General features: G+C 45.0%; 1 long non-coding RNA gene across 1 annotated transcript; it reads right to left on the reverse strand.

Annotated features, from left to right (window-relative positions):
- Positions 1–5543: 5543 nt before the first annotated feature.
- Positions 5544–17155, reverse strand: LOC144391066 (uncharacterized). The gene is made up of 2 exons (XR_013454932.1): positions 9642–17155; positions 5544–6976 (listed from the first exon to the last, which is right to left on the reverse strand). It is a non-coding gene; the product is annotated as an uncharacterized LOC144391066 (long non-coding RNA).
- Between the last annotated feature and the right edge of the window lie 686 nt (positions 17156–17841).

The raw sequence follows: 17841 nt of genomic DNA on the forward strand, positions 1-17841 counted from the left end.
TGGTGGCGTGGAAATGAACAGCATGTCATCGGTATTGCATTGAAAATCAATACCGTGGTCCAAGGGAGGGAGCTATATTACACTCGTGTTACTAATCAGGTAATTGAGAGTAGAGAGGATGCGCCTCAGTTCGAACCCTGTCTGCTCCATGTCCCATGTCCAAGTGTCCCTGAGCCAGACACGCAACCCCTAACTGCCCCCTGGGCGCCTTTACGGCTGCAGAATACTCAAAAATACAATAAAAATGTCTAAAAACATTGGGTTACAATCGCAATATAAGTCGCTTTGGATGAAAGTATCAGCTAAATGACATGTGATTATATATTTGCTGGTGGTATCTTTGTTCTTTCACATAAATCTCAGGGTAACTGTGAATAATGTTAAAAATGAAAGAGACTCACGCCTTCGTACTACAAGAAGATCTCTAGCCTGCTTGAACCATTTCTGATCATGCACATTCAAATTGTAACTTAAATGGGTAATTAATGGAAATAATTTATTATTGTTTGTCACAGGTTGGAGACAAATGTGGGTCGGCCCTCTTTCGGTTCACAAGTTGGTGCTGATGCAGCTGAAGCTGTTTGGCAAATTCCAAAAAGTGCCAGAAGAAGGTTGACAGTGTGCCAGAAGAAAATGTAGTACTGTTCAATGCATGCCATGTCGTTTGCCAAAAATACCAGGATATAGTTTCAATTTGCAGAATCCAAGCCAGCATGCTCTTCTGGCTACTCAGGCCCATATTCAATAGTGTTACAAAAAGATGCAATGTTATGAGGGAATGATATGTGCCAATTAAATGCATACTGCATGCAAAAAACCCAAATTCTTTGTAATATCAGCTGCACTATGCACTCAAAGAAAAAACAATTCAATTACAGTATCAATAAATTCCCACAAACACACTTGGCATGGACTGCCAGTGAGACAAAACTACATATCAGTGTTCTCTCTCACTATCACGGAACATTCCCGAATTGTACAAATTAGGCATCACATGAATTAACCTGAGTCAGCACACAGAGGATTGGCTGGAGCAATTAAGCTACTACATTTGTGCAGAAAATCATCCAATTCATTTGTAATGCAGATTCTAAATGTCGTTGCACCTTTTTTTCCTAATGTTTTATTTGATAATTATCTAATTATATTAAGGGCTGTGGAAGGAAAAGATGCCGCATCTAAAACACTTAAATTCTAAATATGACTGATGAATATGAATTAATTAGTCATTGAAATCTTATGAGTAATGAAGACCAAATATAATAATCATACATCATGCCTTTCTTATGCCTTAAACCTTAATGTTTACTGCTCCTAGCATGTTTCCTTCATTTGATGGCGAGGTCTGAGGCAAAGTCCGGTCATGACAAAAATAGGCCACAGAATTTTTCGGTTTAACGCATTGGTGTTCCTTCACACTACTGGACAGCGAATCAACATCAAATGCAATGCCAGGAAAAACAAGATACACCCCATTGTTGTCACTCTTTGGCTTTCTAATTGCAAAGGTGATGCCAAAACAGTGGCAAGAAAACAAATGCAAACAATCCTACTCTACTTTGCCATTTAGCATATTATCAGAGCATTTCTTTGTTTTGGTCCGGCCAGCCCTCCCCATTTCCCAGAAAGTTATTGTTTATTTATGTGTATTAATTTTGTTAGATAAAAGCGTTATACTGTATTTGGGTGTTTGTCCTTCTCTCGCTCCGCGACTCCATACCCCTTTTGCCGGCACCGGTGGGCCGGAGCAGTGGGTTGTCATGTTCCCCTCCCTTTTGGGAGCTGGAACGTAACAATTGGGGGCTCGTCCGGGATCTTGGCACCCCTTTGCTCGGACCACCCTGTGGTTGGTTATTGGGGTGTGGTGTTGGGGTGTGAGTAAGGTTTAGTTTTTTTTTGTTGCCTTGCCTGGTAGTTGTTCTGTCCTTTAGGTTGTAGTATTGGTAGTTTGTAGTGTTCGTTGTGCACTGAATAGTGCAGGGTTGTGGTTTGAGCATGGCAACTTCGGATTTGGCAGGCTTTATTTCGGAGCCCTCGTTGGGTTCATTGGTTAACCTGCGTAAGGTGGATTTGTTAGCGCTAGCGGACCACTACAATCTTAGAGTTGAAAAGCAGGCTCGTAAAAAGAGAAGTTGGTAATGGTGAACAAAAGCCATTTATTGAGTCTGTCAAGGGCAGGAGTTATGGCTGTGGAGGATGTGGAAACAGAGGATGAGAAGGATGAGGGCCCTGTAGAGAATCTCTCGCCAGCAAGGCCAAAGGGCAGTGTTGGAGATTGGGAAGCCCCAGTGCCTCAAACTCTGCCAAAGTATGCACCGTCGTCTCCTGAGTTCTCAGAGTCTGTAGAGGTTGCTCGGCTAAAGTTGAAAATGGCCCGGCTGGAAGCAGACCAAAAAGACAGGGAAGACCAAAGGAGGTTTGAGATAGAAATGAGAAAAATAGAGGCAGACAAGGAGGCTCGTATTCACATTCGGCGAATGGAGCTTGATGCTGAGGGATCTTCTCACCCAGTGGGTAAGACCGGCCATTTTGATGTGGGAAGGAATATTGCGGTGGTTCCCCCATTTCGTGAGTCTGAGGTAGCTGCTGCTCTGCAGTGGCCAAAAGATGTCTGGCCTCTACTCTTACAATGTAAGCTAACTGGGAAGGCCCAGGAGGTCATGGCCTCTCTCTCTATAGAGGACAGTTTACATTATGATGTGGTCAAAGCTACCGTGCTGCGTGCCTATGAGCTAGTGTCAGAAGCTTATAGACAGCGCTTTAGAAATTACAAGAAGAACAGTAGTAAAACATTTGTTGAGTTTGCTAAGAACAAAGAGTCGTTGTTTGACCGCTGGTGTGCAGCCAATAAAACATCTACTTATGAGGCTTTGAGAAATCAGATTTTGCTGGAGGATTTTAAGAACCACTTACCTGAAAGAATTGTGATAAATCTTAGTGAAAACAAAGTGGCGACATTGAGTCAGGCAGCGGTCCTGGCCGATGAATATGCCTTAACGCATAAAACTGTGTTTACAGCGTTCAGTCAGAGCAGGACATCTGTTTCACCCGCAGCTGGTGCATCACGCTCTTCAGACCCTCCTACTGTTCCCAGGAAAGAGGACAGGGAATGTTTTTATTGCCACCGGAAAGGCCATTTAATCGCAGATTGTCTCTTACTCAAGAACAAGAAGTCACCCCCGCTGTCCCGTAAGAGTGATTGTTTAACTCAGTCTGTTTCTTACCCGCAAGCTACAAGTGCTAGCGAGGCTCTCGCAGGAAAACCAGACCTGGTGTATGCTCCTTTTGTGTCTGTCGGGAGTGTTTCATGCACAGGAAGAACTGAAGACCAAAGAGAAATTAAAATCCTTCGTGACACTGGTGCGGCTCAGTCAGTTATCCTTGCAGATGTGTTGCCCTGGTCTGACCAGACATACTGTGGTTCACACATCCTTTTGTGTGGCATTGAAGCCAACCCAATTTCTGTGCCTTTACACTGGGTTCATATGCATTCTGATTTAGTTTCAGGTCAGTTCCGTGTTGGGGTGGTGCCTACGCTAGCAGTGGAAGGGGTAGCACTATTACTAGGAAACGACATTGCTGGAGGTAAGGTGTCTCCAGTACCAGAGGTAACAGACAGGCCACAACCTAATGGTTCTGACATTGTCTTGGTTCAAAAATACCCTCAAGTGTTCCCTGCATGTGTTTTACCAAGGGCACAAGCTCACATGCAGGGGGATACAGTGAATTTGTCAACTATTTTTGAACAGGTTGAAACTGTAGAGGTAGAGCCTAAAGCAGAGAAATTACCTTCTGTGCAGGCTGTGAAAGGGGGATGCGGAGTCAATCCCCAGTTAGGTGATGTGTTGTCATCCATCACACTAGAGAGACTGATTGAGTGGCAAAAAGAGGAAGTCAGTCTCAACAAATGCTTTGATTCTGTGGTCTCTTTTGAAAAGGCAAAAGTACAGGAGACTGCTTACCTTGTGGACGCTGGTGTTTTAATGCGTAAATGGACTGTGCATAAAACAGGTGAGGACTGGGATACAGTTTGGCAGGTAGTGGTTCCGTCACCAATGCGACAGCAAGTACTGTCGCTGGCTCATAACCCTGCATGGTCCGGACATTTAGGGGTAACTAAAACATACAACAGAGTCCTCCAACATTTCTTCTGGCCAGGATTAAAATCTGACATTGTGCAATACTGCAAAACCTGTCATGTGTGCCAACTTACAGGGAAAGTGAACAAACCTGTTCCTCGTGTGCCACTTCACCCAATTCCGGTGATTGGAGAACCGTTTGAGCGGGTGATTATTGATTGTGTGGGTCCATTCCCAAAAACTCGAACCGGTAACCAGTTTCTGCTTACCATTATGTGCAGCGCCACTCGGTATCCGGAGGCAATTTACCTCCGGACAATTACAGCAAAGACCATTATTAAGAGTTTGATCAAGTTCTTTTCCACCTTTGGTCTCCCCCGAGTGATCCAGACGGATCAAGGCACTAATTTCATGTCCAAACTGTTTTCTTCGGCATTAAAAACATTGTCCATCTCACACCAGGTCTCAAGCGCCTACCACCCAGAGAGTCAGGGGGCTCTTGAGCGCTGGCACCAGAGACTGAAAACCATGCTGAGGAAGTATTGTATGGAAACAGGTGCTGATTGGGATGAGGGGATGCCCTTTGTTTTGTTTGCTGTTAGGGAAATTGTACAGGAATCATTGGGGTTAAAAAAAAAAAGCCCAGTTTTTTTAATGTGTTTTTATTTTGTTAGATAAAAGCGTTATACTGTAACTTTGGGTGTTTGTCCTTTTCTCACACCGCGACTCTATACCCCTTTTGCCGGCACCGGTGGGCCGGAGCAGTGGGTTGTCATGTTCCCCTCCCTTTTGGGAGCTGGAACGTAACATTCCTGCATCATAACTTAAACACTCGACATAGCAAATCATTTTTGTTTATCACTGAAGGCAATCTATGGACGTGAAGCCATCTGCTTTTGAAGGTCATGTTGCTTTTTTTCTTTTTTCTCCTTTTGGCTGCATTGCTTCCAAACAAGCAAAGTAATCTTTACCTATGATATTTCATCTTTTGGCCAAACCCACAGATGGGTCACAATTGAAAGGAGAAATTTGAAGAAAACAGTGAAGAAAATGTTAGGGTTTCGGAAAGCTCTCGAGGGAGGCCTCACTCCTTTGTTCTCGTCCCGGCCGGAAACGAGGACACGAATGAGTCAATTCGTTTAAATTCAAAAATCAAAAGGTATTTAATAACTAAACAATGTTATAAGGAATGCAATTACAAAGTGAAATACTAAGTGAACAGTAAAATATTTCGCAAAATAGAGAATCCTCTGAACAAGTCTAAAGCGACTTATCAAAGCGGCTGCAGGAGAATTCTATCAGTCTTTTCCCCGCTTTGGTCCTTTGAAAACTCTTGAGGTGTGTCTTCCTTGGTGCATCTTTTTGTCATTGGCTTCTTCTTCAAAGGGTCACCTCCTGGACTGTGTGGTGGAAGATCTTGCACAGACAATCGTTAAGTAAGAAACAAATGCTCTGAGTCAAGTATGTCTTTTCTCCGTTTATTTCCTTGCAAGGGAAAAAGGGTCACAACAGCTACGTGGTCAGTAGACTGTCAAGAACCTCCTTCTTTCCCTCAGCACATCGAGGCAGTTCTTATACCTAAGTTTAGATATCGGTGGCGTCAACAGAAACCTTTGACCATCTTGTTGAGTATCTACAGCCAGGGTACTGGGAACATCTTATCCATGTAAGACACGTCAGTTCTTTGACCGTGTCCTTGCTCTCCCAACATGCTAAAACAAAGGTGGTCATAGACATAACAAACACTTTGTTCAATCTCTACAGCTATGACTTGGAACCATCTAATCGAAGTGGGAGACATCAGTGCTTATGTCAGGGCCTTTGTGATCCAAGCACTTGCAACTAATAAACTGGTTATACAAATGAAGCATTTAAAAGGGTCACATATCATTTTCCCATTACATTCCACTCTTTTGATTACATAATAATCACAAACTATGCAATCAATTTAGAATGCCTACTCTAAAAATTTACCATCTGATATTTACCTCATCAAATATCACAAAACATGAACATCTGGACATCGCTCACAAAACTTTGCCTGTCACAGAACAAAAACTCCCTAAAAAACCCTCCGAAATGGGAAAATAGGAAGAAATCTGTTAGGAGAAGATAAAGACTGGAAACCTTCTCACAGGATTTGAGCGTTACACCCCAGATGTCATGTGTACAGTATTGAAATAAAAAAGAAATGAAAACGTGTTTAAATCACAATACCGGAACTTGATTCCCTTTCACACAATACATATAAATAAACACATGGTTACACGAGTCCCCCCCAGTCGTCTGAGGGGGTTCCATGAGCGCTGTCGTTCCATGATAAGAGAGAACCACTCTTTAGGCAGCGGACTACGGAATCACAAAAAGATGCTGAGATATAATGAAACTGAAGCAAGCAATAATATGAATAAAACTGTCGTGGCACAAACGACTACTGTGTCCATGTGGAGGGGTCCTGTCCATGTTCTTCTTCTTGTGTTGGTCCGCAGGTACACGTTGGGATGTGGAGTCTGCCAACCTTCTTTTTTGTGAGGCATCCACGTTGTAGACAGTCAACACAGATCACAATGCACTGTGTGTCTGTCGGTCAACTGCCCGTCCGTGGTCACTGGATCGGTGGTGTCGGTTGATTGACACTTGTTGTGGAGGTAGGGTCGCCTGAGCCCACTGCTGGTACTGGATCTGGAACCTTCTTGCAATGGGATGCGTGGACCCAAGTTGCCCTTTCAGCTACCTTGACCGCTGTTTGGGTGACCAGGAGAATCTGGAATGGACCCTGCCACCGTTTGGCTTTCCAACTTTTCCTCCTGAAGTCCTTCACCACCACGAAGTCACCCGGTTGCAGTCGGTGTAGTGGACCCGTTGCTTCTCTCGGAAGTGCAGCTACAACCTGTTTTCTTACATCAGACAAAGTGGAAGACAGTCGAATGCAATAGGTTAACATGTCATTCTCGCACATTGTGGTGGAAGGGAGTGGTGTTCCTGGAGCTTCCACACCTATATGGGCAGGAACTGCGAAAAGGATTTCAAATGGGCTTAGGTTGCTGCGTGTTCGTTTCCTCATCCGCATGTACATCAGAACCAAGGGCAGTGCCTTTGTCCACGGTAGACCTGTGTCTGTGCAACATTTGGCCAGTTTTGTTTTCAATGTTCCATTCTCTCTCTCTACCGCTCCTCCACTAGCTGGATGGTATGCGCAGTGTGTTTTTAAGTCAATACCCAGGTATGCACTTAATTCTGTGATTGCTTGGTTGACAAAATGTGAACCATTGTCGCTAGAAATTTTGCTTGGGATTCCCCAGCGGGGAATGATCTCTAAAATCACGGCCTTAGCCACTGTGGAGGCTGTCTGCTTACTGGAGGGAAACACCTCAACCCATTTGGACCACATGTCTACCATTACAAGACAGTGTTTCTTACTTTCCGATGGGGAGAGTTCCACAAAATCAATCATTACATGTTCAAACGGTCTTGCAGGCGGTGGATGTGCTGCATGATGTGACACCTGTACTGAACGACCTATATTGTGAGTTGCACATGTTATGCATGCTTGGCAGAACCTTTGTGCGTAAGCTGCAAAGCCTTTTGTGAACCATGTTGCATCAATGATACTTAACATTCCCCCTTTTGACACATGGTCTAACCCATGAGTCAATTTCGCATAGTGAGGGAAGAAATGTTTAGGTAAGCATGGATTACCATTCGGACCATACCAGATGCCGTCTATGAATTTGGAGTCGGAGGAGGACCAAAAAGCGTCTCTCATCTGAAGTAGAGAGGGACTGCACGGCTGCAAGAGAGGAGGGAAGAGAACACATGGCAGGAACCGGGCGTGATGGTTTGGGAAGAGGACGTCTAGCAGGCGCTTTTGCAGCTAAGTCTGCTCGCTCATTCCCCTTTGCGATGTCGCCTGTGCCGGATGTGTGCGCTGCACATTTGCAAACAGCAACAGCTGTGGGCAACAAAATGGCATCCAATAGTTCTGCTATCAGAGTGTGGTGTAACACTGGTTTGCCATCCGATTTGAGAAAATTTCTGTGTTTCCACAGCGCGCCGAAATCATAAACCACGCCAAAAGCGTATCTGGAATCAGTGTGAATGGTTGTCGTTTTATCCTTAGCTAGTTTACAAGCTTCTGTTAGCGCGATTAATTCTGCTGCTTGGGCTGAGAGGTGACATGGAAGAGGGCCGGAACACAGAACAGCTGAGTCTGAAACAACAGAGAAACCCACAAGATTAGAACCAGTCAGGGGATCCCGTGAAGCAGATCCGTCAACATACATTACCATGTCACTGTTGAGCAGAGGTGTATCTGCGAGGTTTGGTCGAGGTGTGCACTGAGCTTCCAGCTCAGCCAAACAATTATGCTCCTCTCCATCCTCCGGAGTGGGGAGAAGAGATGCAGGATTGAGGACATTGCAGCGTTTTACTGTAACATTCGGCATGTCTAGGAGACATGTGTGATATCGAAGGTAACGCGCTGCAGATAAATGAGACGACTTCTGTTCGAGAAGAATCACTGAAACCGAATGTGGAACCAACAATGTTAGCGTAGCATAGCCTACAATGTCACGAGAGGCTGTAAGAGCCTTTTCAGCAGCTGCCACAGCTCGAAGGCACTGTGGTAAGCCTGCTGCTACCGGATCGAGTTTTGCGGAGAAATAAGCTACTGGTTGTTGTTTATCGCCATGGGATTGTAGGAGCACTAATGTCATACATCCAGAACATTCGTCAACAGTTTATGTGAACGGTTTGTGAGGATCAGGAAGACCCAAAGTCGGAGGAACTTGTAACGCGCATTTCATGTCCGTGAAAGCTTGAGAGGCTGCAGGGAGCCACTGAATTGTATCATGCGCGCTGAGATTTTTCCCATGTATCAATGCGGACAGAGGTTGCTCGAGTTGGGAGTAATTTGGAATAAATGACCTACAGTAGGAACACATGCCCAAAAATGACATCATCTGTTTCTTGGTTTGTGGTTTTAGAAGTGCTACAATTGAGGTAATGCTTTTTGGTGATAGTGTCTTACCTTCACCGGAAATGTTATGGCCTAGGAAATGAACGTTTTGTGAAACAAACTGTAGTTTGGATAGGCTGGCCTTGTGTCCTTCCGCTGGTAAGTGTTGAAACAATTTGATTGTGTCCTGTTCACACTTCTTTTCTGTTGGAGCTGCAATTAAACAGTCATCAACATACTGCAAAAGAGCTGTTCCTGGAGACAAAGTGAGGCTCTCCAAACTTTCCCTGAGTGTAGATCGTTGTAGATCGTAGGTGATTCTGTGTAGCCCTGACACAAGCGTGTGAAAGTGTAAGGCTTGCCATTGAAATTAAACGCAAACCAAAACTGACTGTCAATGTCTACAGGGACACTGAAAAAAGCATTTGAGAGGAAAACCATCGAGCATCAGGTGGAACCTGTGCCATAATGGTGTAAGGTTTGGGAACATTTGGGGCTCGTGCATGGACGGCTGCATTAACTGCTTTTAGGTCCTGCACGAAGCGCCACTCAGTTGGTTTGCCTGCATCTCTGATATTTTTAACTGGAAAAATAGCTGTTCTTACCGGCGAGTCAGGACATGGAACGATGACTCCGGCCTTTAAGAGGGAGTTGAACACCGGTGTTATACCGTCAATGGCCTCTTGGCGCAGTGGGTATTGATGTTTGTGGGGACGGAAGTCTGACCGAGGAGTGATGACCACAGGTTGACATTTTTTGATGAGTCCCACGTCATATTTATGCCCTGCCCACAAGGTGTCTAGAACAGAACTAAGGGCAGGAGAAATAGAGGAGGCATTAGTCAAAAATGTATCAGTGTGTGTGTCAGAAAATATGTTATTGTCATCCATGACATAAAAAGATCTGAGAGCAGGTGTGCAAAATGCGAATGGCTGTTTAAAGAAGCCTGTCGACGGAGAGCGCATCACAAGTGGATCTGGTGTAGCCTCCCAATCTGCCAATGCCTCGCACGCTGCGACAAAAGGTCCCAAATCTCTCCATTGGTCTGTTGCTGCTTTAGACAAGGAGATGTGTGGGAAAGAAGAGTCCACATTAAAGAAGTGCTGCTGAGAGGGGGTGAGAGAAACGAAAACAGCACATTTAAGTGTGGACCAAAACAATGTCATACATGCAATTTGATCATTCAGATCCTGTAGAAATAATGCATCATATTGCTTATCTGGCCCATGTGACACATGAGCTGTGCAGTGGAGATATGAAGCATCCATGCACTCTGCCTCAGGCTGGACGCGTAATGCTGCCAGGTGGGACAGTTCTGATTGTGGGTCAACCGGAAGCCACCACTGGTACAAAAACATTGGATCACTCATAACTGTCTTTGCCATCTGTTCAATGGCTCTGCATCTCACCACTTGCAACCCTGTAGGAGTGGAGATGAGGCTAATGCCGAAAGAACACATGAGGTCTCTGCCCATTAGATTAATGGGACAGCAAGAGGACAGCAAAAAGGAATGTTTTACTGTGATGTCTGGTTCAGGATTAGTTGAGTCAGTGTGTGTACTGGTCATAGGTGCCGTAAATCTCTCTACAATAGTCATCCCTGAAGCTCCTTGTGAGAAAACCTGTTTTCCACTAAGTTTCTGACCTGGAAAATACTTTTGTTGTATTACAGAATGTGTAGCCCCCGAATCAATCAAAAACGATAAAGGTTTCCCTTGAATTTGCACCATAGTGGTGGGCATATTTTCAAATGATTTTCTTGAAAACTTTGCATATGTGTGTTTAAGTGAAAGCTTTTGTTGTGTTCTCAATTGCTCTGTGATGTCCATGAGAGCTTGTTGTTGCTCCGGTGTGTGTGTGAGTGTGAGTGTGCGTGCAGGGAGTTAGTGCAGAAAGCGTTTCTTCATTGCAGGCTGCGGTGTGTGTGTTTTACTTCCCTTATCCTGTGAGGCCTCAGCATGGTTTCCGTCTCCCCCTCACATGCAGCCTCCTCCCCCTCCGCCTCACGTCAATCGGAATGTGCGTTGGCACCCCTTCCTCGTCCGGCCAGTCCACGCCCCCATCCTCTACGAGGTGCATTTTGGGGACATTCTCTGTGCCAATGTCCTTGTTCGCCACAGCGGAAACACGTATCATTGTCATTGGGTGGAGACAGCTGTGATCCCTCCTGGTTCCAGGAGGAGCGTCCCCTTGTCATGCCCCGACCACGCCCCCTGAAGCCGCCCCATTGGTTGGGATCCCGTGGGCGGTCGTTTCTGGCAAGTTGAGTGACAGCTTGGAGCATAGTCAGTTGGGCGAGTTCAATCTGACGTGACCGCCTTTTCCCCTCGTGGTCAGTTCTCTCTATGTCCATGGATTGCGCATGCGCAGCATGTTTCTTTACATCCGCGAGTCGCGAGTCTTCCATTCCAGCAACGGAACGCTGCACATTCATTTTTATGTCGGGCAATAGTCCATTCATGAAAGCATTCTTTAGGTGTGATTCTCACGTCCCCAGAGCGTCTCCTGTTGGTTCGCAGGTGAAGCAGGGTACGGTGGTGGGCATGTGTTGAGGAGAGGGCCCCCAGCCCCTGTGAGACTCGGATACAAGGGAGAAGAAGCACATCGGCCATTTTGTTCAATAACATTTGGATCTGGTTTTTCAACCAATGTGGTTTTTGCGCATGTCAATTCTTTAGCCATTTGTTTCCTTTCTCTACATTCACATTCATCCTCCCACCATTTTAACCATTTACTTTGTTTCTCAATGTCCTCCAAGTCTTTGCCTTTTATCACCCTTTGAGTTTTTATACCCTTCTCTTTTTCCTCTAAGCCTGTTCGTAACATGTTCAGTTTTATTCTACTGAAAGAACCATTCGCAGGGAACCCAAAATCTTTTGACCACTCGGGCAAAACTCTACAGATTGATCTCCATATTTCCTTCTCATCAGATCCACAATGGGTCCCTCCGGAGAACCCATTTCCTTTTTACTTTTACCGTGTACACCACCCATCTTTCAGGCGTGGTGAAGTATACTTTTTATTCCTTAAAATATAGTCGTCACTATAAGTCTTGATTTTCTTTTACGTAGGAAAAATACAAGTTAAAACCCAACCAGAACTATTGGTTAATAAATATAGGTCAAGGGCGCAAATATCTGTTTTCAGATTACTGTCCGAAAACCCCGATAATGTTCCTGTCTTCCTGTTAGATCAAGGGCTGAGATTTTGCGATTTCAGTGAACTCTCAAAATCCCTCCTATCTTCCCCTTCGGTCAAGGGTCACAATTGTCAATTGCCCCTGTCTTCCCCTTTGGTCAAGGGTCACAATTATGCGTTTTCAGAGTGTTAGTCTAAATACAATCGTAATACGCAAATTGCCCCTGTCTTCCCCTTTTAGGTCAAGGGTCACAATAATGCGACGCAAATTGCCCCTGTCTTCCCCCTTTGGTCAAGGGTCACAATTATGCGATTTTCAGATAGTTAGTCTGAATACAATCGTAAATGCGCACATTGCTCCCTGTCTTCCCCAGTAAAAAGTTGGATGCTGATGAACCGGAAATACTGTATAATTACTCTTATAATTTTATAAACATTTTTCAAATAACCGGATAAAAAGACAAGTTATCATCATTAGAAGCCCAATCAAATAACCGAAATTTGGATTTTCTAAGAAGGGAGAGAAAAAATAATTTTAAAAATCCCAAAGTACTAAATACCCGTCTTTGTAATCTGTTATCACCCGTTATAATTCAGAAAATCCCGTTTGAAAATCAGAATATCAACTTCTTACCCGATTTGTGTGAAAATCTTCCTCATCGGATCGTGTTGAAGCCAATCAGGTCTCTTTTGGTCGCCGGTCCCCTCTCTCTGAGTATGATGAGGTATAGGGCAGAATCACGTTTTGGTGGATCCTGAAGTGGCCACTTCCCGGACGTCCTCGGAGTCCCGACGGAGCTTCAAACGATTCCACTTCTGACACCAAATTGTGGTGGAAGATCTTGCACAGACAATCGTTAAGTAAGAAACAAAGGCTCTGAGTCAAGTATGTCTTTTCTCCGTTTATTTCCTGGCAAGGGAAAAAGGGTCACAACAGCTACGTGGTCAGTAGACTGTCAAGAACCTCCTTCTTTCCCCCAGCACATCGAGGCAGTTCTTATACCTAAGTTTAGATATCGGTGGCGTCAACAGAAACCTTTGACCATCTTGTTGAGTATCTACAGCCAGGGTACTGGGAACATCTTATCCATGTAAGACACGTCAGTTCTTTGACCGTGTCCTTGCTCTCCCAACATGCTAAAACAAAGGTGGTCATAGACATAACAAACACTTTGTTCAATCTCTACAGCTATGACTTGGAACCATCTAATCGAAGTGGGAGACATCAGTGCTTATGTCAGGGCCTTTGTGATCCAAGCACTTGCAACTAATAAACTGGTTATACAAATGAAGCATTTAAAAGGGTCACATATCATTTTCCCATTACATTCCACTCTTTTGATTACATAATAATCACAAACTATGCAATCAATTTAGAATGCCTACTCTAAAAATTTACCATCTGATATTTACCTCATCAAATATCACAAAACATGAACATCTGGACATCGCTCACAAAACTTTGCCTGTCACAGAACAAAAACTCCCTAAAAAACCCTCCGAAATGGGAAAATAGGAAGAAATCTGTTAGGAGAAGATAAAGACTGGAAACCTTCTCACAGGATTTGAGCGTTACACCCCAGATGTCATGTGTACAGTATTGAAATAAAAAAGAAATGAAAACGTGTTTAAATCACAATACCGGAACTTGATTCCCTTTCACACAATACATATAAATAAACACATGGTTACACGAGTCCCCCCCAGTCGTCTGAGGGGGTTCCATGAGCGCTGTCGTTCCATGATAAGAGAGAACCACTCTTTAGGCAGCGGACTACGGAATCACAAAAAGATGCTGAGATATAATGAAACTGAAGCAAGCAATAATATGAATAAAACTGTCGTGGCACAAACGACTACTGTGTCCATGTGGAGGGGTCCTGTCCATGTTCTTCTTCTTGTGTTGGTCCGCAGGTACACGTTGGGATGTGGAGTCTGCCAACCTTCTTTTTTGTGAGGCATCCACGTTGTAGACAGTCAACACAGATCACAATGCACTGTGTGTCTGTCGGTCAACTGCCCGTCCGTGGTCACTGGATCGGTGGTGTCGGTTGATTGACACTTGTTGTGGAGGTAGGGTCGCCTGAGCCCACTGCTGGTACTGGATCTGGAACCTTCTTGCAATGGGATGCGTGGACCCAAGTTGCCCTTTCAGCTACCTTGACCGCTGTTTGGGTGACCAGGAGAATCTGGAATGGACCCTGCCACCGTTTGGCTTTCCAACTTTTCCTCCTGAAGTCCTTCACCACCACGAAGTCACCCGGTTGCAGTCGGTGTAGTGGACCCGTTGCTTCTCTCGGAAGTGCAGCTACAACCTGTTTTCTTACATCAGACAAAGTGGAAGACAGTCGAATGCAATAGGTTAACATGTCATTCTCGCACATTGTGGTGGAAGGGAGTGGTGTTCCTGGAGCTTCCACACCTATATGGGCAGGAACTGCGAAAAGGATTTCAAATGGGCTTAGGTTGCTGCGTGTTCGTTTCCTCATCCGCATGTACATCAGAACCAAGGGCAGTGCCTTTGTCCACGGTAGACCTGTGTCTGTGCAACATTTGGCCAGTTTTGTTTTCAATGTTCCATTCTCTCTCTCTACCGCTCCTCCACTAGCTGGATGGTATGCGCAGTGTGTTTTTAAGTCAATACCCAGGTATGCACTTAATTCTGTGATTGCTTGGTTGACAAAATGTGAACCATTGTCGCTAGAAATTTTGCTTGGGATTCCCCAGCGGGGAATGATCTCTAAAATCACGGCCTTAGCCACTGTGGAGGCTGTCTGCTTACTGGAGGGAAACACCTCAACCCATTTGGACCACATGTCTACCATTACAAGACAGTGTTTCTTACTTTCCGATGGGGAGAGTTCCACAAAATCAATCATTACATGTTCAAACGGTCTTGCAGGCGGTGGATGTGCTGCATGATGTGACACCTGTACTGAACGACCTATATTGTGAGTTGCACATGTTATGCATGCTTGGCAGAACCTTTGTGCGTAAGCTGCAAAGCCTTTTGTGAACCATGTTGCATCAATGATACTTAACATTCCCCCTTTTGACACATGGTCTAACCCATGAGTCAATTTCGCATAGTGAGGGAAGAAATGTTTAGGTAAGCATGGATTACCATTCGGACCATACCAGATGCCGTCTATGAATTTGGAGTCGGAGGAGGACCAAAAAGCGTCTCTCATCTGAAGTAGAGAGGGACTGCACGGCTGCAAGAGAGGAGGGAAGAGAACACATGGCAGGAACCGGGCGTGATGGTTTGGGAAGAGGACGTCTAGCAGGCGCTTTTGCAGCTAAGTCTGCTCGCTCATTCCCCTTTGCGATGTCGCCTGTGCCGGATGTGTGCGCTGCACATTTGCAAACAGCAACAGCTGTGGGCAACAAAATGGCATCCAATAGTTCTGCTATCAGAGTGTGGTGTAACACTGGTTTGCCATCCGATTTGAGAAAATTTCTGTGTTTCCACAGCGCGCCGAAATCATAAACCACGCCAAAAGCGTATCTGGAATCAGTGTGAATGGTTGTCGTTTTATCCTTAGCTAGTTTACAAGCTTCTGTTAGCGCGATTAATTCTGCTGCTTGGGCTGAGAGGTGACATGGAAGAGGGCCGGAACACAGAACAGCTGAGTCTGAAACAACAGAGAAACCCACAAGATTAGAACCAGTCAGGGGATCCCGTGAAGCAGATCCGTCAACATACATTACCATGTCACTGTTGAGCAGAGGTGTATCTGCGAGGTTTGGTCGAGGTGTGCACTGAGCTTCCAGCTCAGCCAAACAATTATGCTCCTCTCCATCCTCCGGAGTGGGGAGAAGAGATGCAGGATTGAGGACATTGCAGCGTTTTACTGTAACATTCGGCATGTCTAGGAGACATGTGTGATATCGAAGGTAACGCGCTGCAGATAAATGAGACGACTTCTGTTCGAGAAGAATCACTGAAACCGAATGTGGAACCAACAATGTTAGCGTAGCATAGCCTACAATGTCACGAGAGGCTGTAAGAGCCTTTTCAGCAGCTGCCACAGCTCGAAGGCACTGTGGTAAGCCTGCTGCTACCGGATCGAGTTTTGCGGAGAAATAAGCTACTGGTTGTTGTTTATCGCCATGGGATTGTAGGAGCACTAATGTCATACATCCAGAACATTCGTCAACAGTTTATGTGAACGGTTTGTGAGGATCAGGAAGACCCAAAGTCGGAGGAACTTGTAACGCGCATTTCATGTCCGTGAAAGCTTGAGAGGCTGCAGGGAGCCACTGAATTGTATCATGCGCGCTGAGATTTTTCCCATGTATCAATGCGGACAGAGGTTGCTCGAGTTGGGAGTAATTTGGAATAAATGACCTACAGTAGGAACACATGCCCAAAAATGACATCATCTGTTTCTTGGTTTGTGGTTTTAGAAGTGCTACAATTGAGGTAATGCTTTTTGGTGATAGTGTCTTACCTTCACCGGAAATGTTATGGCCTAGGAAATGAACGTTTTGTGAAACAAACTGTAGTTTGGATAGGCTGGCCTTGTGTCCTTCCGCTGGTAAGTGTTGAAACAATTTGATTGTGTCCTGTTCACACTTCTTTTCTGTTGGAGCTGCAATTAAACAGTCATCAACATACTGCAAAAGAGCTGTTCCTGGAGACAAAGTGAGGCTCTCCAAACTTTCCCTGAGTGTAGATCGTTGTAGATCGTAGGTGATTCTGTGTAGCCCTGACACAAGCGTGTGAAAGTGTAAGGCTTGCCATTGAAATTAAACGCAAACCAAAACTGACTGTCAATGTCTACAGGGACACTGAAAAAAGCATTTGAGAGGAAAACCATCGAGCATCAGGTGGAACCTGTGCCATAATGGTGTAAGGTTTGGGAACATTTGGGGCTCGTGCATGGACGGCTGCATTAACTGCTTTTAGGTCCTGCACGAAGCGCCACTCAGTTGGTTTGCCTGCATCTCTGATATTTTTAACTGGAAAAATAGCTGTTCTTACCGGCGAGTCAGGACATGGAACGATGACTCCGGCCTTTAAGAGGGAGTTGAACACCGGTGTTATACCGTCAATGGCCTCTTGGCGCAGTGGGTATTGATGTTTGTGGGGACGGAAGTCTGACCGAGGAGTGATGACCACAGGTTGACATTTTTTGATGAGTCCCACGTCATATTTATGCCCTGCCCACAAGGTGTCTAGAACAGAACTAAGGGCAGGAGAAATAGAGGAGGCATTAGTCAAAAATGTATCAGTGTGTGTGTCAGAAAATATGTTATTGTCATCCATGACATAAAAAGATCTGAGAGCAGGTGTGCAAAATGCGAATGGCTGTTTAAAGAAGCCTGTCGACGGAGAGCGCATCACAAGTGGATCTGGTGTAGCCTCCCAATCTGCCAATGCCTCGCACGCTGCGACAAAAGGTCCCAAATCTCTCCATTGGTCTGTTGCTGCTTTAGACAAGGAGATGTGTGGGAAAGAAGAGTCCACATTAAAGAAGTGCTGCTGAGAGGGGGTGAGAGAAACGAAAACAGCACATTTAAGTGTGGACCAAAACAATGTCATACATGCAATTTGATCATTCAGATCCTGTAGAAATAATGCATCATATTGCTTATCTGGCCCATGTGACACATGAGCTGTGCAGTGGAGATATGAAGCATCCATGCACTCTGCCTCAGGCT

Source organism: Gasterosteus aculeatus, chromosome Y (genome assembly GCF_964276395.1).
Source record: "Gasterosteus aculeatus chromosome Y, fGasAcu3.hap1.1, whole genome shotgun sequence".
In the NCBI taxonomy this organism is placed as follows: Eukaryota; Metazoa; Chordata; class Actinopteri; order Perciformes; family Gasterosteidae; genus Gasterosteus; species Gasterosteus aculeatus.